This window comes from Epinephelus lanceolatus, chromosome 4 (assembly GCF_041903045.1).
Source record: "Epinephelus lanceolatus isolate andai-2023 chromosome 4, ASM4190304v1, whole genome shotgun sequence".
Lineage (NCBI taxonomy): Eukaryota > Metazoa > Chordata > Actinopteri > Perciformes > Serranidae > Epinephelus > Epinephelus lanceolatus.
This window is the reverse complement of record NC_135737.1, coordinates 32,470,270-32,482,511: the sequence shown is the minus strand read 5'-3', so window position 1 is coordinate 32,482,511 and position 12,242 is coordinate 32,470,270.

The following is a 12,242-nucleotide window of genomic DNA, read 5'->3' as shown; positions in this document are numbered from 1 at the left end:
AATCCAGAAAAACAAACAATGTTCAAAACAGGAGCGCTTCGTGGACTCATCCTTGGTTAGAGGTGCTCTTTGGACAGGGACACAAAGTGTATACAAAAAACACAAAAAAGTCCAAGGCACTCTCTTTAAATCTATAAAATGCCTTTATTCACATGGCATTGTCACAGTGACATTAAAAAAGCCAAATTCCGACGCGTTTCGGCGTATAGCCTTCGTCAGGGAGTCAAACAGAGTTGTGAGGAAACACCTTATTCTTTTGTAGTGGTGTTCCACCAATGAAAATCTACCACCTGGTCCCAGTGACACAGAGAGAGTATGGAAATCAGCCAACACCTGTAGGGGGCGTGGCCTCTACAGGTGGACACAGAGAGGGTGTGGACAAACAGCCGACCTCTGTAAAGACCCACCTTACAATAAAATAAGACTGAGGAAAAAAGGGCAAAATCATCAGTATTAACAATCATCAGAGAGGTTAAAGGCACATGCAGCAATATATACAATAACCATTGTTGTCCCAACAAACAAATATTGACAACTTAGAAAAAAAAAAATAATGATGAATTCACAGAAACACTGTAAAATCCAGGTCTTCATTAAGGGCAGGATGTCTGGTAGCCTGTAATTTGTAATTTGTGTATCCAAAAAGCTTCCCGTTGGTTCAGTGTTTTCAGTCTGTCAACTTTGCGTGTGGAGGATGGAATGTGGTCAATACCAAAGGCTTGTAAAGTGGATGGATTACTGTTATGGAAGTCCAAATAATGTTTTGCCATAGGGTAATTAACATTACCAGTGCGGATGGCATATTTGTGTTCTGTTAACCTGTTTTGAAGACGTCTTTTTGTTCTTCCAATGTAGAACACTTTACAACTGGGACACTCTAACCTGATGACAAAAGTAGTTTTACAGTTTATACAATAATTGATAGCGAACTCTTTCTGAGATGTGAAATCTATAAATGTTTTGGTTTGCATTACATTTGTGCAGTGGTTACACTGGTTACACTTGTAGGACCCTCTAGGTTTGATACCCAACTATGTTTGTTGGGTGTTTGGTTTAAGATGGCTGTGTACCAGTTTATTCTGTAGGGTGGGACACCTCCTGAAACTGATTAAAGGTGGTTCAGAGAAAACTTGACTAAGTGTATCATCACTTTCAATGATGCCCCAATTTCTTTTTATAATATGTTTAATATTTTCTGCTTCTGTGCTGTATGTTGTTACAAACGTCACTCTATCTTTTGTTTGTTTTGGGGCCTGTCTTTGTAGGAGGGTTTGTCTGTCCAGATTCTTGGCTCTAGTGTAAGCTTTCTGTAGGTTTGTGTTATTATATCCCTGTTCTAGAAAACGTGACAACATTTCTTTAGATTTCATCTCAGATTCCTGTTCCTGGTCACATATTCTCTGTACACAGAAAAACAGTTAGAGTCAGAGTGCAGACAGATTTCTTTCACTTCCTCATTATTCATTACATGTGAATTTGTTAAATCCATTTCTCCTGCAAACATGCTAATAAAGTGTTTTAAGTGCACACATCTTGGTGGGCTTCATGCCAGGAATTAAGTTCAAGTAGTAAGTGACACTCTGACAGTCTGTCATGTGGGAGACCAAGTTCATTTCAACATGAAATGATTCCCTCAGCTGTGACAATATAACTCATCCTGCCCCTCTGACATTAGCTTCATTTAAGGAAACTGGGTATTTGGACATTTGAAAAGCATGTGAATTTAAAAACAGAGGAACTCTAAATAATGTTTTAATATGTTTGAGGAGATAACACAGCTTGTCAAATGATTAAAGTGCTTACCTATTGATACACTTAGATGCACACACTGTCTGAGGAACTGAGTGGCATCATAGCAGAGGTTGATCTCATCATTCTCTTGCGTAAAGTTGGTAATGGTGAGGGCTCTGTCAGTCACTGTGACTCCGGGGAGGATGGGATTGTTGGATTTACAAGAGCCCCACTTACACTGACACTTGCTGCCTCCTCTGCCACAGTATTTAATGTCCCTACCTGAAGGAAATCGGAAAGTGGCACTGCTTCCCTCCAGCAGCCACACCTGTCTTTCATAAACATATGTTGCTGCAACATGACACATACCCAGCAGCAGCAAGAGATGGATGAACTGTGCCATGGCTTCTGAAACCAAAGAAAAAAGTTCACAGATTAAGGAGAGAAGTGCACAGCACACCATGGATCCAGATTTAGCTCATCTATTCATGGGAATATAATTTGCATATTTCAACTTGCAGCAACATTAGTTGGGAATGTAATATGCAATATGTTGAAGTAAAAATATTTAAGAGTCTTGATTTTTCTTGATTTCTAATGTGACAAACATGCACCTAATGTGTAGTAACACACTAATTCATCTATATTTTCCATGCAGAACTTTTCTACATCAAAATAAAAATATCTAAGTCTAAATATATCTACTTGTATTAAGCTGTTCTACATGATTAAACACCAAAATGACAGTATCCATCTGATGTTAATGCTGTATGAATTCATCAAAAACTTACCCAATAAATGAAGACTTGTGGCTCTGTAAAATGTGTTAGGAGGGTGGGTAGGGAAATGTGAACCGGAGTCTTCACTGTGCATCACTTTATAGAGCTGTTTACCTCCTCCGCCTTTTGGCCAAAGAAACACACCCACACCAGAGTGCTCATTTGTTTATAGGGGATTGAGAGTGACTTTTAATTTGGGGGAAGTGTGAGGAGATTTCCAAACTTTAGTTTGGCTGTTTATCTTTTCATTTTTAAGGTATCAGCTAATTATCCAGTCTATTGGCAGGATGATGGTTTTTGAATGGACTGTGAATGCTGGGTGTCTCCTGATGGTGGTTGGTGGTGTCAGACAGCATTTTGACCAGACTGAGACTGTGACAGCAGTTTAACTGCTGGAAGATGGTGAAGGGATTCAGGTGGTAGCTCATCAGTTTGATGTGTCTCCAAGTGTGGTGAGCCGACTATGGAGACGTTACTGACAGACTGAGCAGTACAGCATGAGACAAGGACAAGGTTGTTTGACAACACCCACACAAGACTGTTATCTCATCACCTTGTCTCATCCTCAGGCGTACAGCTCAATCCTTATAACACAATAAATCAGCAAAATGTACATTTTGACATTGATGTTAAAACCTACAATATATATTGAGGCTTTGGATGCACACAAATCAACATTGTGTGTGTTGTTTCTGTTTGACGTTCTTTGGAAACATGTTTCTTCCACTGTATTCAGTGTTTGCAACAGGATCTACCCATACTAAAATAAATGATAGAGGCCTCTGTGTCCATCCAAAAGCTAAAAACAGCAGTTCCCTGTTTCCACGAGCTTCATGCAAATCCAAGTTCAGAAACCTAACAGTGAGGAGGTTTTTTTCAGTCCTACAAGATGCAAATATCTGCCCTCTGGGTGATGCTTATTAGTTATCAAGAAGAGAATGTAAATATATTGGCTTTGTCAGCAGCGTACATGAGACAATGCCTCTTTTGTTGAAGGTGCTAGTTGTACAGGAAAGCTGCTGAGGTCACAGTCTTGTTGACATTAAAGTCTTTTTAAAGAGAGACCTGGTCAAGAAGGCAGCATTAAATATTGTTACAACATGAACACACAAACAACATAAACAGGTAGCGACAACTGTCTCACAACAACTGGGGATACAAAAAAAATAAGATTTAATTTGTAAAACAGGTTTCAATATGTATCTAAAATAAGGAAAAACTATAAATTAGATGAAAAAGCACAACATGTTTTTAATGTGCTATTTAAAAGACAAATCCATATAAATCCATATACCTGATTAATTGACACCATTTGACTTTGGGCAGTGGAGAGTCAATGAGCTGGTTAACACGATGGACCTTAAGTATGATTCAAAAATAAGGTGCAATGTATTCATCATGTTACAAACCAGTACTCAATGTCAGTAGACTACATGTGAGGTGATTACCATGGGACTACAGTAGAGACTCCAGCCTGTAAACATACATTTTTTCTTATTAATATTCAGGTCCTCAAATGGGTTTTGCAGGTGTGGTTTGTTACAACAATGTAGCCTATAAGGATGATCTGTGGGGGCCCAATATTATATTCTTTCATGGGGTCTAAAATCTCTGGCAGCACCCCTGGTTGCGACATGCACAAACTCTCAGTGTCACCTCTTTGATGCAGGTCTCCGGTTCTACCCGAAACACAAAAGCTGGATTGATGCCCTGCAGCACTGCCACAACAAGAACTCCACCCTGGTTCAAATCACCAACCAGGACGCAGTGAACTCTTTCCTACAAAATAAGAGCGGCTTGGATGATCATTGATGAATATTAAAATGAATAAATGACAGCTTTAGTAATATTTTCATAGACTATGTACTCACCACATCAATAAACAGCACAGCAACACATAATACTTCCTCAAACATGGCAACCTTTAAAAAGTGAAGGGATATTTTAAATTGAACGGAAACATGCCCACAATAAAAAAAAAATACAGGTAATTATTGTCCACAAGAGTTTGCTGTTTAATTTAATTTAATTTAATTTTTAATTTTATATGCTTTATTAATCTCAGAGGGGAAATTCAATTTTTCACTCTGTTTGTCAATTACACACAGGTCCGTCCACACACATGCACAAACTGGACCTATACATGCACTAAGTGGAGAGATGTGGGCGCTCCGAGCGGTTGGGGGGTTCAGTGCCTTGCTCAGGGGCACCTCAGCAGTGCCCAGGAGGTGAACTGGCACCTCTCCAGCTACCAGTCCATGCTCCATATTTTGGTCCGGACAGGGACTTGAACTGGCGACCCTCCGGTTCCCAACCCAAGTCCCTATGGACTGAGCTACTGCCAGTAAAAATAAAAATTAAGATAAAAACACAACTTATCTAGAATAAAGAGGATATTTATGTATAAAAGACAGATACATTTAAGTAGTTACTTTTAACTTCAAGCCACTTTTATGTTAATGAGTAGCATCACATTTCCTGGCAAATCCTAATTTGATTCAATCTAAATTATATCTGCAAGTGTAGAGGCTTTATGATGAATACTACCCTAATCATTTGGTTTTACATGAACATTTTTGCTCTGTTGAGCTTTAGCTGTTTCAGAGTAAAGAATTACTGCATAGTGCACTTATATCAATTAACAGACATTGAAATATTTTACTACCTAACTAATACTTAACTAACTAAATGAATAAAATAAAATTACTGAAGCACTAAGATCGCTATCACTAGTATAACATCATAGAAACAGCCCAGCAGTAGAGAAACCCTGTCATGCTGCTCAACAGCCAGATAAATTGTTAAATGGCCTACTCATAACTATGCTGTGTTAAGAGTTAGCAAGCACAATGAAAATAAACTATCAACCAAACTTGATTCTATCTGACCCAGGTAGACTGCAGTTCATCACTTCTTACCTGAAGTTCAAATTCCCCTCCAGTCACACCGCCTGTGCCATCGTCATATAATGCGGAGGCCGCGGGTCTCTCCTCCTCCTGCCTCCCCTTCGCCTCATCCACCTGCTGACGGCCACCTCCGCCATCATTACCTGCTGCGGCTGCTTTGGATGCCAGTGCGGGTGCAGTCACTGATGCTGCCGCTGAAGAAGCTCCGCCATAGCCAGCAAACATCTGTGTTATTTTAACACATTTGGCAGCATCTTCCTAAAGGGCTTGTCTCTTTTTCTCTCTTATTTTTTCCGCACCTCCGCGGCCTTCCTCCTCCTCCACACCCAGCCTCCAGACATCCTGGGCTGAAGTTGCGATCCGTGACAGAAAGAGACTCCACAATGCAACTGCCTCTCCTCCTCGCCTGAGCCTCTCCAACCGCTTCGAGGTGCTAGCAGGCAACCCAGATCTCCGCCCAGTGCCAGGCCTTGCCGCTAGCTCTCTGCACATGGCTGTTGGTGGTTGTGCAACGCTTGCCTCTGGAAAGGCCGCTGGCCCCTCTCCACCTGCGGCTACTGGTGCTTTGCCCTCGGGCTCAGGTGGCTCCACATCTGGTCCTACACCTGCAGCTGATGGCGTCCCCGCGGCTTCCCGCTCCGACGGCACCGCAGTCCTCAGTGCCTCGGCGGCTGCTGCTGCGCCGTCTCCCTGCTCTAGCTGCCTTGCCTCTGGGATCATCGCGGCTGGCTCCACACTAGCAGCTGCCGGTATTCCCGTGGCTCGCCGCCCCAGCGCCCATGGGTGATGTGGAGCCCTCCTCCCTGCCAGCACCCGCCGGTGCCCAGAGTGACTCTGCTGCGGTCCTGGATCGCCAGCTCTCCTCCAGGACAACTACCTCTGCTTCACGTCGCAAATTCCTGAAGGAAGCCATCCTCAGACGCTCCGGAGGCCTCCTCCACCCCACGCCGCCGGCAGACTCTCCTCCTCCTGGGGCCGAAACACCGCAACACCTGTCCGGCTGTGCACGGTCACCGACCCCGCGGCCAGCTCAAGGCCCGGACGCTGGTTCGCCACCATCCAATCCGGCAAAAACCCATCCTCGCCCGCTCTTCCCTCCAACCACCCTGATCATCGGAGACTCCATCACAAGGAATATCCGCTTCAATGCCACCACCTGTTGTTTCCCCGGAGCCACAGTCCCAGTAATCCTGGGAAAACTCCCTGGGATGCTGCAGTCACTCCCATCCTCCATTACCCGCATCGTGGTGCACGTAGGGACCAACAACCTGGCTCGGGGTGCCTCTGAGCTGACCAAAAGTGCATTCACCTCCCTCCTGGACCTCCTACGCACTTGTGGAAAGTCCGTTTTTATCTCCAGTCCCATTCCCACACTTGGTCGCTGAGACGCGCGCTTCTCCAGACTGCTCCTGCTGAATACCTGGCTCATGCCTGCCTGCTACACTCGAGGCTTCAACTACGTGGATCATTTTAATCTTTTCTGGAACCGTCCCTCTTTCTTAAAATACGATGGCATTGACCCTACCACGCTGGCAGCCAATATTCAGCATGCTGTAAATCACGTGCCACGTGCATGACTATTTACATCACACGCTCCCTCCACTGACACTCTTCCTCTCCCCGTGCAAACAGCAGCACAGAGCACAGCCCCGCTCACCAGCGCCCCCGTCCGACCATATCTATCATTAACCCTCCCACCTGAGACATTCCCCATACAGTCCATCATAAAGCACAGACCACCCTGCCCTTACCACACTAAGACTGTGAAAAACAAAAACTTATGCCCCATCTTCTGCATTCCTGCCACCCTCTGTGCTACTCAAACCCAACAACACCTGAAACTGGCTCTACTCAACACCTGCTCACTGACCAACAAAAGTGCCATCCTACATGAATTCATCACTGACAATAAACTGGACTTCCTCTGTCTCACCGAAACCTGGCACAAACCCCTGGATTACTTCTCCTTAAACCAGACCACACCCACTAACTACACCTACGCTGACAAACCTCGCCCAGACGGATGGGGTGGTGGCGTTGCTGCCATCTACAGGAAATACTTTAAAATGTCCACAATCTCCATACCTCCTGCTCAGTCCTTCGAACACGTTGCCCTCAAACTGTCTGGTCCCACTTCCCTGGTCATCACCATCATCTACCGCCCTCCCAAACCTAACAACTCTTTCCTCTCAGACCTCGCCGAATTCCTCACCCAGCTATCCGCCATATCCCCCTCAATTCTCCTGCTTGGGGACTTCAGTATCCACGCTGATGATCCAAACTGCAAAAGTTCACTCCACCCAGCATGTCAACTTCCCCACCCACTGTCTCGGCCACATCCTGGACCTAGTCTGCTCTGCCGGTCTCACCCTCCACCAACTCTCCAGTACCAACCTCCACTTCTCGGATCACCTGGCCATCACTGCAGACTTCAAGACCCCACTCCCTCCCCCAGAACTCACACGCAACATATGCTTCAGAAATATCAAGTCCACACCGCAGCGGCCCGGGTTCAACTCCAGCCTGTGGCCCTTTGCTGCATGTCGCTCCCTCTCTCTCTCCCTCTTCACACTTGTCTGTCCTGTCCATTAAAGGCTAAAAATGCCCAAAAAAATATCTTTAAAAAATATATATATATATATCAAGTCCATCTCCCCCTCAGCTTTCTCTGACTCACTGGCAAACACGCTTTCTGCATCCACCACCCCGCTGACCCCAAACCCCTCTGACCTGATCACCCACTACAACAACACACTGTCCCTCTTCCTCGAAAAACTGGCTCCCTTAAAAACCAAAACTGTCTCATTCACTCTCATCTCCCTGGTACACTCCTGAACTCTGCCACATGAAAACCTGTAAGCGCCAGCTTGAAAGTCCATCTCCACGCCTATGCAGACCACCTTTCAAACTACAAAGACGCCCTCACTGCCGCCCGGTCCAACTACTACTCACAACTCATTCACTCTGGCTCCAATAACCCCAAGACTCTCTTTTCAACCATCAATAAACTCCTCAAACCCTGCGACAACACCCTCTCCCCCATCACAACTGACAAATGCAACTCCTTTCTGGCTTTTTTTTCAATCAAAGATCGAAACCATTTACACTCAAATCAGCAACCGAAACCGCTCTCCTCAAAATCACTAACGACCTCCTCCTCTCTGCCGACTCTGGCCACCTCAGCATACTCATCCTCCTTGACCTCACTGCTGCCTTTGACACCATCAACCACACCACTTTGCTATCCCGCCTACAAACTTCCCTCAACTGGCTCTGCTCAAATCATACCTCACCGACAGATATCAGTTCATCCATGTCAACAACTGCACCTCCTCCCCCGTCCCCCCGTTTCAAGGTGTCCCTCAGGGCTCGGTGCTTGGTCCTCTCCTCTTTATCATCTACTTACTCCCCCTTGGTTCTATCATTCGTCGTCATGGTCTCCATTTCCACTGCTACGCTGACGACATCCAAATCTACATCTCCACAAAATCCATCACCCCGGCCACCGCACTCTACCCTCACCAACTGTCTGACTGAACTCCAATCATGGCTGCAAGCCAACTTCCTCAAACTCTGAAATAATACTCGTCAGCCCAAAATCCCTCTCTACATCAACACAAAACTTCACCCTCAGCATCGACAACACCACCCTCTCTCTCTCCCCATTCATCCGCAACCTTGGTATCATCTTCGACAATAACTTCTCATTTAAACATCACATCAGCCGCCTCACCCAAACTGCCTTCTTTCACCTCTGAAATATTGCCCCTCTCCATCCATTACTCTCCTTCTCTGCCGCTGAAACTCTCATCCATGCTTTCATCACCTCAAGACTCGACTACTGCAACAGCATCCTCTACGGCTCATCATCCAAAGTCCTCAACAAACTCCAGTACATCTAGAACTCTGCTGCCCGCCTCCTCACCCACACCCACTCCTGTGAACATATAACCCCTGTCCAGCAAAACCTACACTGGCTCCCTGTCCTGTACAGAATCAAGTTCAAGATCCTCGTCCTCACCCACAAAGCCCTCCACAGCCAGGCCCCCTCCTGCCTCACGGACATGCTGCACCACCACACTCCCTCCCGCAACCTTCGATCATCCGACAAAAACCTCCTCTCGCCTCCACACAGGACCAAGCACAAAACCTGGGGCGACGGAGCCTTCTCCATAGCCGCCCCCTCCCTCTGGAACACCCTCCCTATACACATCCGTGACTGTCCAAATCCATCCACCTTCAAATCGTTCCTCAAAACCCACCTTTTCAAATCCGCTTTTAACCTTTGAACATTAGCTTTTCGTTCTCTGTTTCTCATGTACCCCCCTTTTTTCTTTTTTCTTTGCTTTGCTCTATGCTTTTGCACCCTGTTATCATCCTTGTCTTCTGCTTATCTTTTCGCACTTATATGTATGTACTTCTTTTCTTTGTTTTAAATGTAAAGTGTCTTTGAGAGCTGAAAAAGCGCTATATAAATAAAATTTATTATTATTATTATTTATTATAATTAACCATATTTTGTTGTTACCCTAGTTAGGAGCTAAAAATGATGGTGTATGCCTTCACCATCTGTGCTCAAGTTGGTGTGTTTGCACTCAGGTGATGTCATGATGTTCTGAGTTTAAGAGACAATGGTGGCAGAGGTAGAGCGTAGTGATCGGAGGGCTCTGCCAACAAGGCCTACAATGGGAGGGGAATGTGAACAGCATGAAAGTGTATGTAATATTGAAACAACTGAGTCTGCTCCAGGGTCCAGCTCAGTTTGTGTGTGTGTGTGTGTGTGTGTGTGTGTGTGTGTGTGTGTGTGTGTGTGTGTGTGTGTGTAATCTTTAAAGACTCACAGTTAATCTATTTCACTTTGAACTCTGATGGACTGCATTTTATTTACTGGTAAAGTGTGGGTAAAGATCTAATGAAACAAGCCTGAAGAAGGATTTTTATTCCACATTTCTTTCCCTGTAAAACCAATATTGTGATTTATGTAATGCAGGTCCCTATATAATATTATTTATCCAATAAAGATAAACATGTTTAATCTTACCTGTTTGTCTTCTTATTTTAGTTCATACATGTTTAACAATATTACCGTAGTGTCTTATCTTCTGTCTTAAAATGTATGGAATTTTACAGTACAGATCTTTAAAAGCTGTTTTCTGAAAGTAAGGTTCTTTTCATACTCTGATCAAAACATCTCCACGTCACTAATATTTACATACGCCAAACTTTCCAGTTTTATTTCTATCTATATTCTGAAGATTTTTACAGAGGGTAAGTGCAAAAGAAGTGCAAAGCAGATACAGATACATGTGAATACACAGGGAGATTTCAGGAAAACCTTAAAACTCATCATTCACCCATCCCATTACTTTTCATCCACATTCGTCACTTGTAAACTCACCTACAGCTCTTCCTATGAGAGCCACTCACTGATAATATTACTTATGACATGTGAGCTGTCCTTTTCGTGGCCTTTAAATGTAAACATCTAAATTAGACCTGTTTGTGTGCAGTGTTATATTGGCTTGTGGCCTCCTTTGAGGACTTGATGAGTGTGGCAGAGGGCTTCCACTTGAAGCAGGGCTCAAGGCCAGCCATCTTGATCGTCATTATTTACGAGAGGGTTCCATCCAGGGCCAAGCTGTTCCTGGTTTTGGTCTCATTCAGCCCCACCACAGAAAAGACTCGCTCTGCATCTGCATTTGAGTGGGGCAGAACCAGGACCAGCTTAGCGATGTCGGCCAGCCTCTTGAACTGGCTAACCCCTGTCACGTTTGAGGAATTAAATGCCTAATTACTGTACTAAACAGCCTAAACACTAGTTCCTGATAACCAGGGCCGAACTGGGACAAAAATTCAGGCTGGGAGTCATACATCCACCCAGGCCACCCAATCCACACATTACATGCTCACACACGTGCATGTGCACACGGACACACATATGGGCTAAGTAATCACCAAAGCTCATTAGACTAACGGTCACACAACAGCTCTATTAAACACAACTGTAACAGCAACCCTACTCATAATCTCGCCACCAGACAATCAGAGCTCTCCGCCTTCTGATAGTCTGGGGACACTCCTTTCTAAAGTGTGTTTAACACACCAGCGAAAACGGCCGGCAACAAAGCAACACCTCTTGCATTTTTGAAAAGGACACGCCTTCTTGGAAATGTGCGCTCCCCCTTTTCTCGTCTGCAAGGAAACAAACACACAGCTTGAAAATGGATGCCGAGAGATTAAACTCTGTTTTATCAAACGTGTGCTCATCTGTGAAGAAAATATTTTTTCCAGCGGATGTCTTAGTTACAACATTATTGAGCTAACTGGAGTAGTTTCATGTCGTATCCGACAATGGGAGGCTTTTAACAGATGATGTCCTGATGTTAGCTTTGCTGCTAGTGTTAGCTGTCCCTGTCAGCTGCAGCCACTGATGTTTTCTAGACATCGTGATTTCCCAAAACCAACCTGATCTCACAGAAATACGTGAAATGACCACGACCTCTTAACACCGCATTCCATGGTGGCAGCACGTAATGGGTTGAAATTACGTGCTGCCACCACAAAAACAATGCCAATGTAAAGTCAATTAGGATCCTCTCCCGTGGTGGACACACGGATTCCCTGATTCAATCACGTCACGTCAACCTCGTTTTCCTCAATGATATCTTTAACATTCCTGTATACACACAAAAACGCGGAAGTGTCCTTGATAACTCAACAATATGACAGGTTAATGTCAAGGCTATAAAATAAAATAAATGTATTTTGCCAGCTTTTGATAGCGTAGGGCTTTAAGAACATTGTGCTGTGGGGGGATGGGGCGCGT